The sequence below is a fragment of the Pimephales promelas genome, chromosome 2, assembly GCF_988280905.1.
Source record: "Pimephales promelas chromosome 2, fPimPro1.hap1.1, whole genome shotgun sequence".
Classification (NCBI taxonomy): domain Eukaryota; kingdom Metazoa; phylum Chordata; class Actinopteri; order Cypriniformes; family Leuciscidae; genus Pimephales; species Pimephales promelas.
The window spans coordinates 32872073-32885184 of NC_142770.1; positions in this window are offsets into that span (position 1 = coordinate 32872073).

Consider the following 13112-nt stretch of genomic DNA (forward strand, 5'->3'; position numbering starts at 1 on the left):
TTGCTAGCGTGTTATGGGTGGTTGCTAGGTTGTTGCTAGGAGGTTGCTAGGATGTTCTGGTATAGGTGGTTGGTAGTTGTCACAGATGGTTACTATGAAGTTTGTAGCATTTTCTTGGCATGATTTAGCACTTAGCTAATCAATATTAGCATGTAGCTATTCTCTGCTAGCATGTGTAGCATGTAGCAAGTCATGTTTGCTAGCATGAGTAAAAAGAGCCAACCAGCATCTCTATACAATGTTTTGGTGCAGAGATATAGGTCTTACAAAATGGTTGCTAGGGTACTCTGTTTGGTTGCTAGGGAGTGGCTTGGCAGCTGCCAATCATGAAGCTCCAAAGTCAATGTGAATGTTTAAACCAACCCCCATCTCTATACGATGTTTTGAGGCAGAGATATAGGTCTTGCAAAACGGTTGCTAGGGTACTCTGTTTGGTTGCTAGGGAGTGGCTTGGCAGCTGCCAATCATGAAGCTCCAAAGTCAATGTGAATGTATAAACCAACCCCCATCTCTATACGATGTTTTGAGGCAGAGATATAGGTCTTGCAAAACGGTTGCTAGGGTACTCTGTTTGGTTGCTAGGGAGTGGCTTGGCAGCTGCCAATCATGAAGCTCCAAAGTCAATGTGAATGTATAAACCAACCCCCATCTCTATACGATGTTTTGATGCAGAGATATAGGTCTTGCAAAATGGTTGCTGGGTACTCTGTTTGGTTGCTAGGGAGTGGCTTGGCAGCTGCCAATCATGAATCTCCAAAGGCTGCTTGTCAGTATGAATGATATAATACAACTCCCATGCCTCTATGACATTCAGAATGGAAGATATCCCTCTTTGGATTTTGGTTGCTAAGGTGCTCTACAATGGTTGCTAGGGCGTTGCCAGTAAGTGTTGAGGTGATTCAGGATTGGCTGTTTGCTTGCCCAAGTCAAACGAGCCCACCCTCATGTTTCTATGACACTTATATCCTGAGATATCCATTTGATCTCTTTCAATGGAAGTCTATGGGAGTTGTTGCTAAGGTGCTCTAAATGGTTGCTAGGGCGTGGCTTAATAGCTTCACAATGATCCTGAGAGACTGATTGGTCATCTGAGTAAAATGAGCCCGCCCCCTTGTCTCTATGACACTGTGATCCAGAGCTATGTTCAATACAAAATCCCTATGCAATTTACCATAGTAGGAAAAACACATGCATTTGATGGGACGTCCTTCACCATAGTAAGTCAATGGGGAAAACTTTAGGCAGCTCCTGCCCCCCAGGGGTGCAACTTTTACCCCATTGTGTGGTATGTTCTTAAAGAGCCTGCCAGCCTCTTCAAATGTGGCAAATCACACATTTGTCCGAAATCCTCGTTCGGAGCTACGAGTCGTCAAAGTTTGTCTCAATGTTAAGTCTATGGGATTTTTTGGAAATTTGTTCGCCCCTGGGGCGAACACCGTACCCCTGATCTCTTATAAAATTCATAGGACGCTTCTCCTCAATAGGCCGCACGATTTGATGCCTCATTTAAGTGTCTGTGACAAAAAATGTGGACGTAGGAGTGCGCCAAACTTTTTCCTGGAATAGTAAAATGCTATACTAGAAAATTTTTAATGGGAAAAATTTGGGCAGCTCCTGCCCCCCAGGGGTGCAACTTTTACCCCATTGTGAGGTATTTTCTTAAAGAGCCTGTCAGCCTCTTCAAATGTGGTAAATTGCAAGTTTCTGCGAAATCCGATCTCAGAGCTATGACTCGTCAAATTTTTTCGCCATGTTAAGTCTATGGGATTTTTTTTGGCCGTTTTTCGCCCCTGGGGCGACCATCGTACCCCCGATCGCTTAGAAAAGTCATAGCACACCTCTCCTAAATAAGCCGGTCGATTTGACACCTCACCCATGGGTCTGTGACAAAATCTGCGGGAGGAGTAGCGAACCAAAAAGTGGCCAGAATAATAAGAAGAATAATAAATAACATGGGGGTCAATGGGGGAATATTTGGGCAGCTCCTGCCCCCCAGGGGTGCAACTTTTACCCCATTGTGAGGTATGTTCTTACAGAGCCTGTCAGCCTCTTCAAATGTGGTGAATCGCAGGCTTCTGTGAAATTCTCGCTCGGAGCTATGAGTCGTCAAAGTTTGTCGCAATGTTAAGTCTATGGGATTTTTGGGAAATTTGTTCGCCCTTCGGGCGAACATCGTACCCCCGATCGCTTAGAAAAGTCATAGCACACCATTCCCGAATATTCCGCACGTTTTGAGACCTCATTCATGGGTGTGTGACAAAAACTGCGGGAGGAGTAGCGTGCCAAACTTTTGGGCCGGCTCAAAAAACACAATAGTAATAGTGTTGCCTTGCTTTCAGCAAGCACCACTAACTAGAATGTACATTTCCAGAGGAAAATGTGAAGTGGTGCTTGCAGTGGCAAAACTCACCACCCGGTTGCTAGGGTGTTATGGCTGGTTGCTAGGTGGTTGCTAGGGTGTTGCTAGGTGGTTGCTAGGGTGTTCTGTGTGGTTGCTAGGGTGTTGCTAGGTGGTTGCTAGGGTGTTCTGGGTGGTTGCTATGGTGTTGCTAAGCGGTTGCTAGGGTGTTCTGAGTGGTTGCTAGGGTGTTGCTAGGTGGTTGCTAGGGTATTCTGGGTGGTTGCTAGGGTGTTATGGGTGGTTGCTATGGTGTTGTTAGGCAGTTGCTAGGGTATTCTGGGTGGTTTCTAGGGTGTTCTTGGTGGTTGCTAGGGTGTTCTGGGTGGTTGCTAGGTCGTTGCTAGGGTGTTGCTAGGAGGTTGCTTGGATGTTCTGGTATAGGTGGTTGGTAGTTGTCACAGATGGTTACTATGAAATTTGTAGCATTTTCTTGGCATGATTTAGCACTTAGCTAATCAATATTAGCATGTAGCTATTCTCTGCTAGCATGTGTAGCATGTAGCAAGTCATGTTTGCTAGCATGAGTAAAAAGAGCCAACCCCCATCTCTATACGATGTTTTGATGCAGAGATGTAGGTCTTACAAAATGGTTGCTAGGGTACTCTGTTTGGTTGCTAGGAAGTGGCTTGGCAGCTGCCAATCATGAAGCTCAAAAGTCAATGTGAATGTATAAACCAACCCCCATCTCTATACGATGTTTTGGTGCAGAGATATAAGTCTTACAAAATGGTTTCTAGGGTACTGTTTTTGGTTGCTAGGGAGTGGCTTGGCAGCTGCCAATCATGAAACTCCAAAGGCTGCTTGTCAGTATGAATGATATAAACCAACCCCCATCTCTATACGATGTTCTGATGTAGAGATGTAGTTCTTGTAAAATGGTTGCTAGGGTACTCTGTTTGGTTGCTAGGGAGTGGCTTGGCAGCTGCCAATCATGAATCTCCAAAGGCTGCTTGTCAGTTTGATTGATATAATACAACTACCATGCCTCTGTGACATTCAGAATGGAAGATATCCCTCTTTGAAATTTGGTTGCTAAGGTCCTCGATAATGGTTGCTAGGGCGTGGCCAGTAAGTGTTGAGGTGATTCAGGATTGGCTGTTTGCTGGCCCAAATCAAACGAGCCCACCCTTATGTTTCTATGACACCTATATCCTGAGATATCCCTTTGATCTTTTTTAATGGAAGTCTATGGGAGTTGTTGCTAAGGTGTGCTAAATGGTTGCTAGGGCGTGGCTTAATAGCTTCACAATGATCTTGAGAGACTGATTGGTCGTCTGAGTAAAATGAGCCCGCCCCCTTGTCTCTATGACACTGTGATCCAGAGCTATGTTCAATACAAAATCCCTATGCAATTTACCATAGTAGGAAAAACACATGCATTTGATGGGACGTCCTTCACCATAGTAAGTCAATGGGGAAAAATTTTGGGCAGCTCCTGCTCCCCAGGGGTGCAACTTTTACCCCATTGTGAGGTATATTCTTACAGAGCCTGCAAGCCTCTTCAAATGTGGAAAATCACACATTTTTCCGAAATCGTTGTTCGGAGCTATGAGTCGTCAAAGTTTGTCTCAATGTTAAGTCTATGGGATTTTTTGGAAATTTGTTCGCCCCTGGGGCGAGCACCGTACCCCTGATCTCTTATAAAATTCATTTGACACTTCTCCTCAATAGGCCGCACGATTTGATGCCTCATTCATGGGTCTGTGACAAAAAATGTGGACGTAGGAGTGCTCCAAACTTTTTCCTGGAATAGTAAAATGCTATACTAGAAAATTTCAATGGGAAAAATATTTGGGGAGCTCCTGCCCCCCAGGGGTGCAACCTTTACCCCATTGTGAGGTATTTTCTTAAAGAGCCTGTCAGCCTCTTCAAATGTGGTAAATTGCAAGTTTCTGCAAAATCCTCGCTCAGAGCTATGACTCGTCAAATTTTTTCGCCATGTTAAGTCTATGGGTTTTTTTTTGGCCGTTTTTCGCCCCTGGGGCGAACATCGTACCCCCGATCTCTTAGAAAAGTCATAGCACACCTCTCCTAAATGAGCCTGTCGATTTGACACCTCACCCATGGGTCTGTGACAAAATCTGCGGGAGGAGTAGCGAACCAAAAAGTGGCCAGAATAATAATAAGAAGAACTAGAACGTACATTTCCAGACGAAAATGTGAAGTGGTGCTTGCAGTGGCAAAACTCACCACCCAGTTGCTAGGGTGTTCTGGGTGGTTGCTAGTTGGTTGTCAGGGTATTCTGGGTGGTTGCTATGCAGTTGCTAGGGTATTATGGGTGGTTGCCAATGTGTTCTGGGTAGTTGCTAAGGTGTTGCTAGGTGGTTGCTAGGGTGTTCTGGGTGGTTGCTAGGGTGTTGCTAGGTTGTTAGTAGGCGGTTGTTAGGGTGTTCTGGATGGTTGCTAGGTGGTTGCTAGGGTGTTTCTAAGGTGTTCTGGAAGGTTGCTAGGCAGTTGCTAGGGTGTTGCTCGGTGGTTGCTAAGGTGTTGCTAGGTGGTTGCTAGGGTGTTGCTAGGCGGTTGCTAGGGTGTTCTGGGTGGTTGCTAGGGTGTTGCTAGGTGGTTGCTAGGGTATTGCAAGGTGGTTGCTAGGGTGTTCTGGGTGGTTGCTAGGGTGTTGCTAGGTGGTTGCTAGGGTGTTGCTAAGGTGTTCTGGGTGGTTGCTAGGCGGTTGCTAGGGTGTTGCTCGGTGGTTGCTATGGTGTTGCTAGGTGGTTGCTAGGGTGTTCTGGGTGGTTGCTAAGGTGTTGCTAGGTGGTTGCTATGGTGTTTGGGGTGGTTGCTAGGGTGTTGCTAGGTGGTTGCTAGGGTGTTGCTAAGGTGTTCTGGATAGTTTCTAGGTGGTTGCTAGGGTGTTGCTATGCGGTTGCTAGGGTGTTCTGGGTGGTTGCTATGGTGTTGTTAGGTTGTTGCTAGGGTATTCTGGGTAGTTGCTATGGTATTACTAGGTGGTTGGTAGTGTTCACATATGGTTATTATAGAGTTTTTATATTGTTCATGGCATGATTTAGCACTTAGCTAATCAATATTAGCATGTAGCTATTCACAGCTAGCATGTTTAGCATTTTGAAAGTTCTATGTGCTAGCATGAGTCAAAAGACCCAACCCCCATTGTGATACAATGTTCTGATGCTGAGATATAGCTGTTACAAAATGGTTGCTAGGGTACTCTGTTTGGTTGCTAGGGAGTGGCTTGGCAGCTTCCAATCATGAAGCTCCAAAGGCTGCTTGTCAGTATAATTGATATAATACAACTCCCAAGCCTGTATGACATTCAGAATGGAAGATATCCCTCTTTAAAATTTGGTTGCTAAGGTGCTCGATAATGGTTGCTAGGGTGTGGCCAGAAATTGTTGAGGTGATTCATGATTGGCTGTTTGCTACCCCGAGTCAAACGAGACCACCCTTGTGTTTCTATGACACTTCTATCCGGAGATATCCCTTTGATCTCTTTCAATGGAAGTCTATGGGAGTTGTTGCTAAGGTGCTCTATATGGTTGCTAGGGCGTGGCTTGATAGCTTCACAATGATCCTGAGAGACTGATTGGTCGTCTGAGTAAAATGAGCCCGCCCCCTTGTCTCTATGACACTATGATCCAGAGCTATGTTCAATACAAAATCCCTATGCAATTTACCATAGTAGGAAAAACACATGCATTTGATGGGACATCCTTCACCATAGTAAGTCAATGGGGAAAATTTTGGGTAGCTCCTGCCCCCCAGGGGTGCAACTTTTACCCCATTGTGAGGTATGTTCTTACAGAGGCTGCCAGCCTCTTCAAATGTGGCAAATCACACGTTTTTCCGAAATCGTTGTTCGGAGCTATGAGTCGTCAAAGTTTGTCTCAATGTTAAGTCTATGGGATTTTTTGGAAATTTGTTCGCCCCTGGGTCGAACACCGTACCCCCGATCTCTGATAAAAGTGATAGGACACTTCTCTTCAATAGGCCGCACGATTTGATGCCTCATTCATGGGTCTGTGACAAAAACTGTGGACGTAGGAGTGCGCCAAACTTTTTCCTGGAATAGTATAATGCTATACTAGAAATTTTAAATAACATTGGGGTCAATGGGGGAAAATTTGGGCAGCTCCTGCCCCCCAGGGGTGCAACTTTTACCCCATTGTGAGGTATGTTCTTACAGAGCCTGTCAGCCTCTTCAAATGTGGTAAATCACAGGCTTCTGTGAAATCCTCGCTCGGAGCTATGAGTCATCAAAGTTTGTCGCAATGTTAAGTCTATGGGATTTTTGGGAAATTTGTTCGCCCTTCGGGCGAACATCGTACCCCCGATCGCTTAGAAAAGTCATAGCACACCATTCCCGAATATTCCGCACGATTTGAGACCTCATTCATGGGTGTGTGACAAAAACTGCGGGAGGAGTAGCGCGCCAAACTTTTTGGCCGACTCAAAAAACACAATAGTAATAGTGTTGCCTTGCTTTCAGCAAGCACCACTAATAATAAATAACATGGGAGTCAATGGGGGAAAATTTGGGCAGCTCCTGCCCCCCAGGGGTGCAACTTTTACCCCATTGTGAGGTATGTTCTTACAGAGCCTGTCAGCCTCTTCAAATGTGGTAAATCGCAGGCTTCTGTGAAATTCTCGCTCGGAGCTATGAGTCGTCAAAGTTTGTCGCAATGTTAAGTCTATGGGATTTTTGGGAAATATGTTCGCCCTTCGGGCGAACATCGTACCCCCGATCGCTTAGAAAAGTCATAGCACACCATTCCCGAATAATCCGCACGTTTTGAGACCTCATTCATGGGTGTGTGACAAAAACTGCGGGAGGAGTAGCGTGCCAAACTTTTGGGCCGACTCAAAAAACACAATAGTAATAGTGTTGCCTTGCTTTCAGCAAGCACCACTAACTAGAACGTACATTTCCAGACGAAAATGTGAAGTGGTGCTTGCAGTGGCAAAACTCACCACCCGGTTGCTAGGGTGTTCTGGGTGGTTGCTAGTTGGTTGTCAGGGTATTCTGGGTGGTTGCTATGCAGTTGCTAGGGTATTATGGGTGGTTGCCAATGTGTTCTGGGTAGTTGCTAAGGTGTTGCTAGGTGGTTGCTAGGGTGTTCTGGGTGGTTGCTAGGGTGTTGCTAGGTTGTTAGTAGGCGGTTGTTAGGGTGTTCTGGATGGTTGCTAGGTGGTTGCTAGGGTGTTTCTAAGGTGTTCTGGAAGGTTGCTAGGCAGTTGCTAGGGTGTTGCTCGGTGGTTGCTAAGGTGTTGCTAGGTGGTTGCTAGGGTGTTGCTAGGTGGTTGCTAGGGTGTTCTGGGTGGTTGCTAGGGTGTTGCTAGGTGGTTGCTAGGGTATTGCAAGGTGGTTGCTAGGGTGTTCTGGGTGGTTGCTATGGTGTTGCTAGGTGGTTGCTAGGGTGTTCTGGGTGGTTGCTAAGGTGTTGCTAGGTGGTTGCTAGGGTGTTGCTAGGTGGTTGCTAGGGTGTTCTGGGTGGTTGCTATGGTGTTACTAGGTGGTTGGTATTGTTCACATATGGTTACTATAGAGTTTTTATAACATTCATGGCATGATTTAGCACCTAGCTAATCAATATTAGCATGTAGCTATTCACTGCTAGCATGTGTAGCATGTAGCAAGTCATGTTTGCTAACATGAGTAAAAAGAGCCAAACCCCATCTCTATACGATGTTTTGATGCAGAGATATAGGTCTTGAAAAACGGTTGCTAGGGTACTCTGTTTGGTTGCTAGGGAGTGGCTTGGCAGCTGCCAATCATGAAGCTTCAAAGTCAATGTGAATGTATAAACCAACCCCCATCTCTATACGATGTTTTGATGCAGAGATAAAATCTTGCAAAATGGTTGCTAGGGTACTCTATTTGGTTGCTAGGGAGTGGCTTGGTAGCTGTCAATCATGAAACTCCAAAGGCTGCTTGTCAGTATGAATGATATAAACCAACTCCCATGCCTCTATGACATTCAGAATGGAAGATATCCCTCTTTGGATTTTGGTTGCTAAGGTGCTCGATAATGGTTGCTAGGGCATGGCCAGAAATTGTTGAGGTGATTCATGATTGGCTGTTTGCTGGCCCAAGTCAAACGAGCCCACCCTCATGTTTCCATGACACTTATATCCTGAGATATCCCTTTGATCTCTTTTAATGGAAGTCAATGGGAGTTGTTGCTAAGGTGCTCTAAATGGTTGCTAGGGCGTGGCTTAATAGCTTCACAATGATCCTGAGAGACTGATTGGTCGTCTGAGTAAAATGAGCCCGCCCCCTTGTCTCTATGACACTGTGATCCAGAGCTATGTTCAATGCAAAATCCCTATGCAATTTACCATAGTAGGAAAAACACATGCATTTGATGGGACGTCCTTCACCATAGTAAGTCAATGGGGAAAACTTTGGGCAGCTCCTGCCCCCCAGGGGTGCAACTTTTACCCCATTGTGAGGTATGTTCTTAAAGAGCCTGCCAGCCTCTTCAAATGTGGCAAATCACACGTTTGTCCGAAATCCTCGTTTGGAGCTACAAGTCGTCAAAGTTTGTCGCAATGTTAAGTCTATGGGATTTTTTGGAAATTTGTTCGCCCCTGGGGCGAGCACCGTACCCCTGATCTCTTATAAAATTCATTTGACACTTCTCCTCAATAGGCCGCACGATTTGATGCCTCATTCATGGGTCTGTGACAAAAAATGTGGACGTAGGAGTGCTCCAAACTTTTTCCTGGAATAGTAAAATGCTATACTAGAAAATTTCAATGGGAAAAATATTTGGGGAGCTCCTGCCCCCCAGGGGTGCAACCTTTACCCCATTGTGAGGTATTTTCTTAAAGAGCCTGTCAGCCTCTTCAAATGTGGTAAATTGCAAGTTTCTGCGAAATCCTCGCTCAGAGCTATGACTCGTCAAATTTTTTCGCCATGTTAAGTCTATGGGATTTTTTTTGGCTGTTTTTCGCCCCTGGGGCGAACATCGTACCCCCGATCTCTTAGAAAAGTCATAGCACACCTCTCCTAAATGAGTCGGTCGATTTGACACCTCACCCATGGGTCTGTGACAAAATCTGCGGGAGGAGTAGCGAACCAAAAAGTGGCCAGAATAATAATAAGAAGAAGAAGAAGAATAACTAGAACGTACATTTCCAGACGAAAATGTGAAGTGGTGCTTGCAGTGGCAAAACTCACCACCCAGTTGCTAGGGTGTTCTGGGTGGTTGCTAGTTGGTTGTCAGGGTATTCTGGGTGGTTGCTATGCAGTTGCTAGGGTATTATGGGTGGTTGCCAATGTGTTCTGGGTAGTTGCTAAGGTGTTGCTAGGTGGTTGCTAGGGTGTTCTGGGTGGTTGCTAGGGTGTTGCTAGGTTGTTAGTAGGCGGTTGTTAGGGTGTTCTGGATGGTTGCTAGGTGGTTGCTAGGGTGTTTCTAAGGTGTTCTGGAAGGTTGCTAGGCAGTTGCTAGGGTGTTGCTCGGTGGTTGCTAAGGTGTTGCTAGGTGGTTGCTAGGGTGTTGCTAGGCGGTTGCTAGGGTGTTCTGGGTGGTTGCTAGGGTGTTGCTAGGTGGTTGCTAGGGTATTGCAAGGTGGTTGCTAGGGTGTTCTGGGTGGTTGCTAGGGTGTTGCTAGGTGGTTGCTAGGGTGTTGCTAAGGTGTTCTGGGTGGTTGCTAGGCGGTTGCTAGGGTGTTGCTCGGTGGTTGCTATGGTGTTGCTAGGTGGTTGCTAGGGTGTTCTGGGTGGTTGCTAAGGTGTTGCTAGGTGGTTGCTATGGTGTTTGGGGTGGTTGCTAGGGTGTTGCTAGGTGGTTGCTAGGGTGTTGCTAAGGTGTTCTGGATAGTTTCTAGGTGGTTGCTAGGGTGTTGCTATGCGGTTGCTAGGGTGTTCTGGGTGGTTGCTATGGTGTTGTTAGGTTGTTGCTAGGGTATTCTGGGTAGTTGCTATGGTATTACTAGGTGGTTGGTAGTGTTCACATATGGTTATTATAGAGTTTTTATATTGTTCATGGCATGATTTAGCACTTAGCTAATCAATATTAGCATGTAGCTATTCACAGCTAGCATGTTTAGCATTTTGAAAGTTCTATGTGCTAGCATGAGTCAAAAGACCCAACCCCCATTGTGATACAATGTTCTGATGCTGAGATATAGCTGTTACAAAATGGTTGCTAGGGTACTCTGTTTGGTTGCTAGGGAGTGGCTTGGCAGCTTCCAATCATGAAGCTCCAAAGGCTGCTTGTCAGTATAATTGATATAATACAACTCCCAAGCCTGTATGACATTCAGAATGGAAGATATCCCTCTTTAAAATTTGGTTGCTAAGGTGCTCGATAATGGTTGCTAGGGTGTGGCCAGAAATTGTTGAGGTGATTCATGATTGGCTGTTTGCTACCCCGAGTCAAACGAGACCACCCTTGTGTTTCTATGACACTTCTATCCGGAGATATCCCTTTGATCTCTTTCAATGGAAGTCTATGGGAGTTGTTGCTAAGGTGCTCTATATGGTTGCTAGGGCGTGGCTTGATAGCTTCACAATGATCCTGAGAGACTGATTGGTCGTCTGAGTAAAATGAGCCCGCCCCCTTGTCTCTATGACACTATGATCCAGAGCTATGTTCAATACAAAATCCCTATGCAATTTACCATAGTAGGAAAAACACATGCATTTGATGGGACATCCTTCACCATAGTAAGTCAATGGGGAAAATTTTGGGTAGCTCCTGCCCCCCAGGGGTGCAACTTTTACCCCATTGTGAGGTATGTTCTTACAGAGGCTGCCAGCCTCTTCAAATGTGGCAAATCACACGTTTTTCCGAAATCGTTGTTCGGAGCTATGAGTCGTCAAAGTTTGTCTCAATGTTAAGTCTATGGGATTTTTTGGAAATTTGTTCGCCCCTGGGTCGAACACCGTACCCCCGATCTCTGATAAAAGTGATAGGACACTTCTCTTCAATAGGCCGCACGATTTGATGCCTCATTCATGGGTCTGTGACAAAAACTGTGGACGTAGGAGTGCGCCAAACTTTTTCCTGGAATAGTATAATGCTATACTAGAAATTTTAAATAACATTGGGGTCAATGGGGGAAAATTTGGGCAGCTCCTGCCCCCCAGGGGTGCAACTTTTACCCCATTGTGAGGTATGTTCTTACAGAGCCTGTCAGCCTCTTCAAATGTGGTAAATCACAGGCTTCTGTGAAATCCTCGCTCGGAGCTATGAGTCATCAAAGTTTGTCGCAATGTTAAGTCTATGGGATTTTTGGGAAATTTGTTCGCCCTTCGGGCGAACATCGTACCCCCGATCGCTTAGAAAAGTCATAGCACACCATTCCCGAATATTCCGCACGATTTGAGACCTCATTCATGGGTGTGTGACAAAAACTGCGGGAGGAGTAGCGCGCCAAACTTTTTGGCCGACTCAAAAAACACAATAGTAATAGTGTTGCCTTGCTTTCAGCAAGCACCACTAATAAATAACATGGGGGTCAATGGGGGAATATTTGGGCAGCTCCTGCCCCCCAGGGGTGCAACTTTTACCCCATTGTGAGGTATTTTCTTACAGAGCCTGTCAGCCTCTTCAAATGTGGTAAATCGCAGGCTTCTGTGAAATCCTCGCTCGGAGCTATGAGTCGTCAAAGTTTGTCGCAATGTTAAGTCTATGGGATTTTTGGGAAATTTGTTCGCCCTTCGGGCGAACATCGTACCCCCGATCGCTTAGAAAAGTCATAGCACACCATTCCCGAATATTCCGCACGTTTTGAGACCTCATTCATGGGTGTGTGACAAAAACTGCGGGAGGAGTAGCGTGCCAAACTTTTGGGCCGACTCAAAAAACACAATAGTAATAGTGTTGCCTTGCTTTCAGCAAGCACCACTAATAAATAACATGGGGGTCAATGGGGGAATATTTGGGCAGCTCCTGCCCCCCAGGGGTGCAACTTTTACCCCATTGTGAGGTATGTTCTTACAGAGCCTGTCAGCCTCTTCAAATGTGGTAAATCGCAGGCTTCTGTGAAATTCTCGCTCGGAGCTATGAGTCGTCAAAGTTTGTCGCAATGTTAAGTCTATGGGATTTTTGGGAAATTTGTTCGCCCTTCGGGCGAACATCGTACCCCCGATCGCTTAGAAAAGTCATAGCACACCATTCCCGAATATTCCGCACGTTTTGAGACCTCATTCATGGGTGTGTGACAAAAACTGCGGGAGGAGTAGCGTGCCAAACTTTTGGGCCGACTCAAAAAACACAATAGTAATAGTGTTGCCTTGCTTTCAGCAAGCACCACTAACTAGAATGTACATTTCCAGAGGAAAATGTGAAGTGGTGCTTGCAGTGGCAAAAAGCTCGCTCGGTTGCTAGGGTGTTCTGGGTGGTTGCTAGGGTGTTCTGGGTGGTTGCTAGGGTGTTGCTAGGCGGTTGCTAGGGTGTTCTGGGTGGTTGCTAGGTGGTTGCTATGGTGTTCTGGGTGGTTGCTAGGGTGTTGTTAGGCGGTTGCTATGGCGTTCTGAGTGGTTGCTAGGGTGTTGCAAGATGGTTGCTAGCATGTGGCTAGGTGGTTGCTAGGGTGTTCTGAGTGGTTGCTAGGGTGTTGCTAGGGTGTTGCTAGGGTGTTGCTAAGGTGTTCTGGATGGTTGCTAGGTGGTTGCTAGGGTGTTGCTAGGTGATTGCTAGGGTGTTCTGGGTGGTTGCTATGGTGTTGCTATGCGGTTGCTAGGGTATTGTGGGTGGTTGCTAAGGTGTTCTGGGTGGTTGCTAGGGTGTTGCTAGGCGGT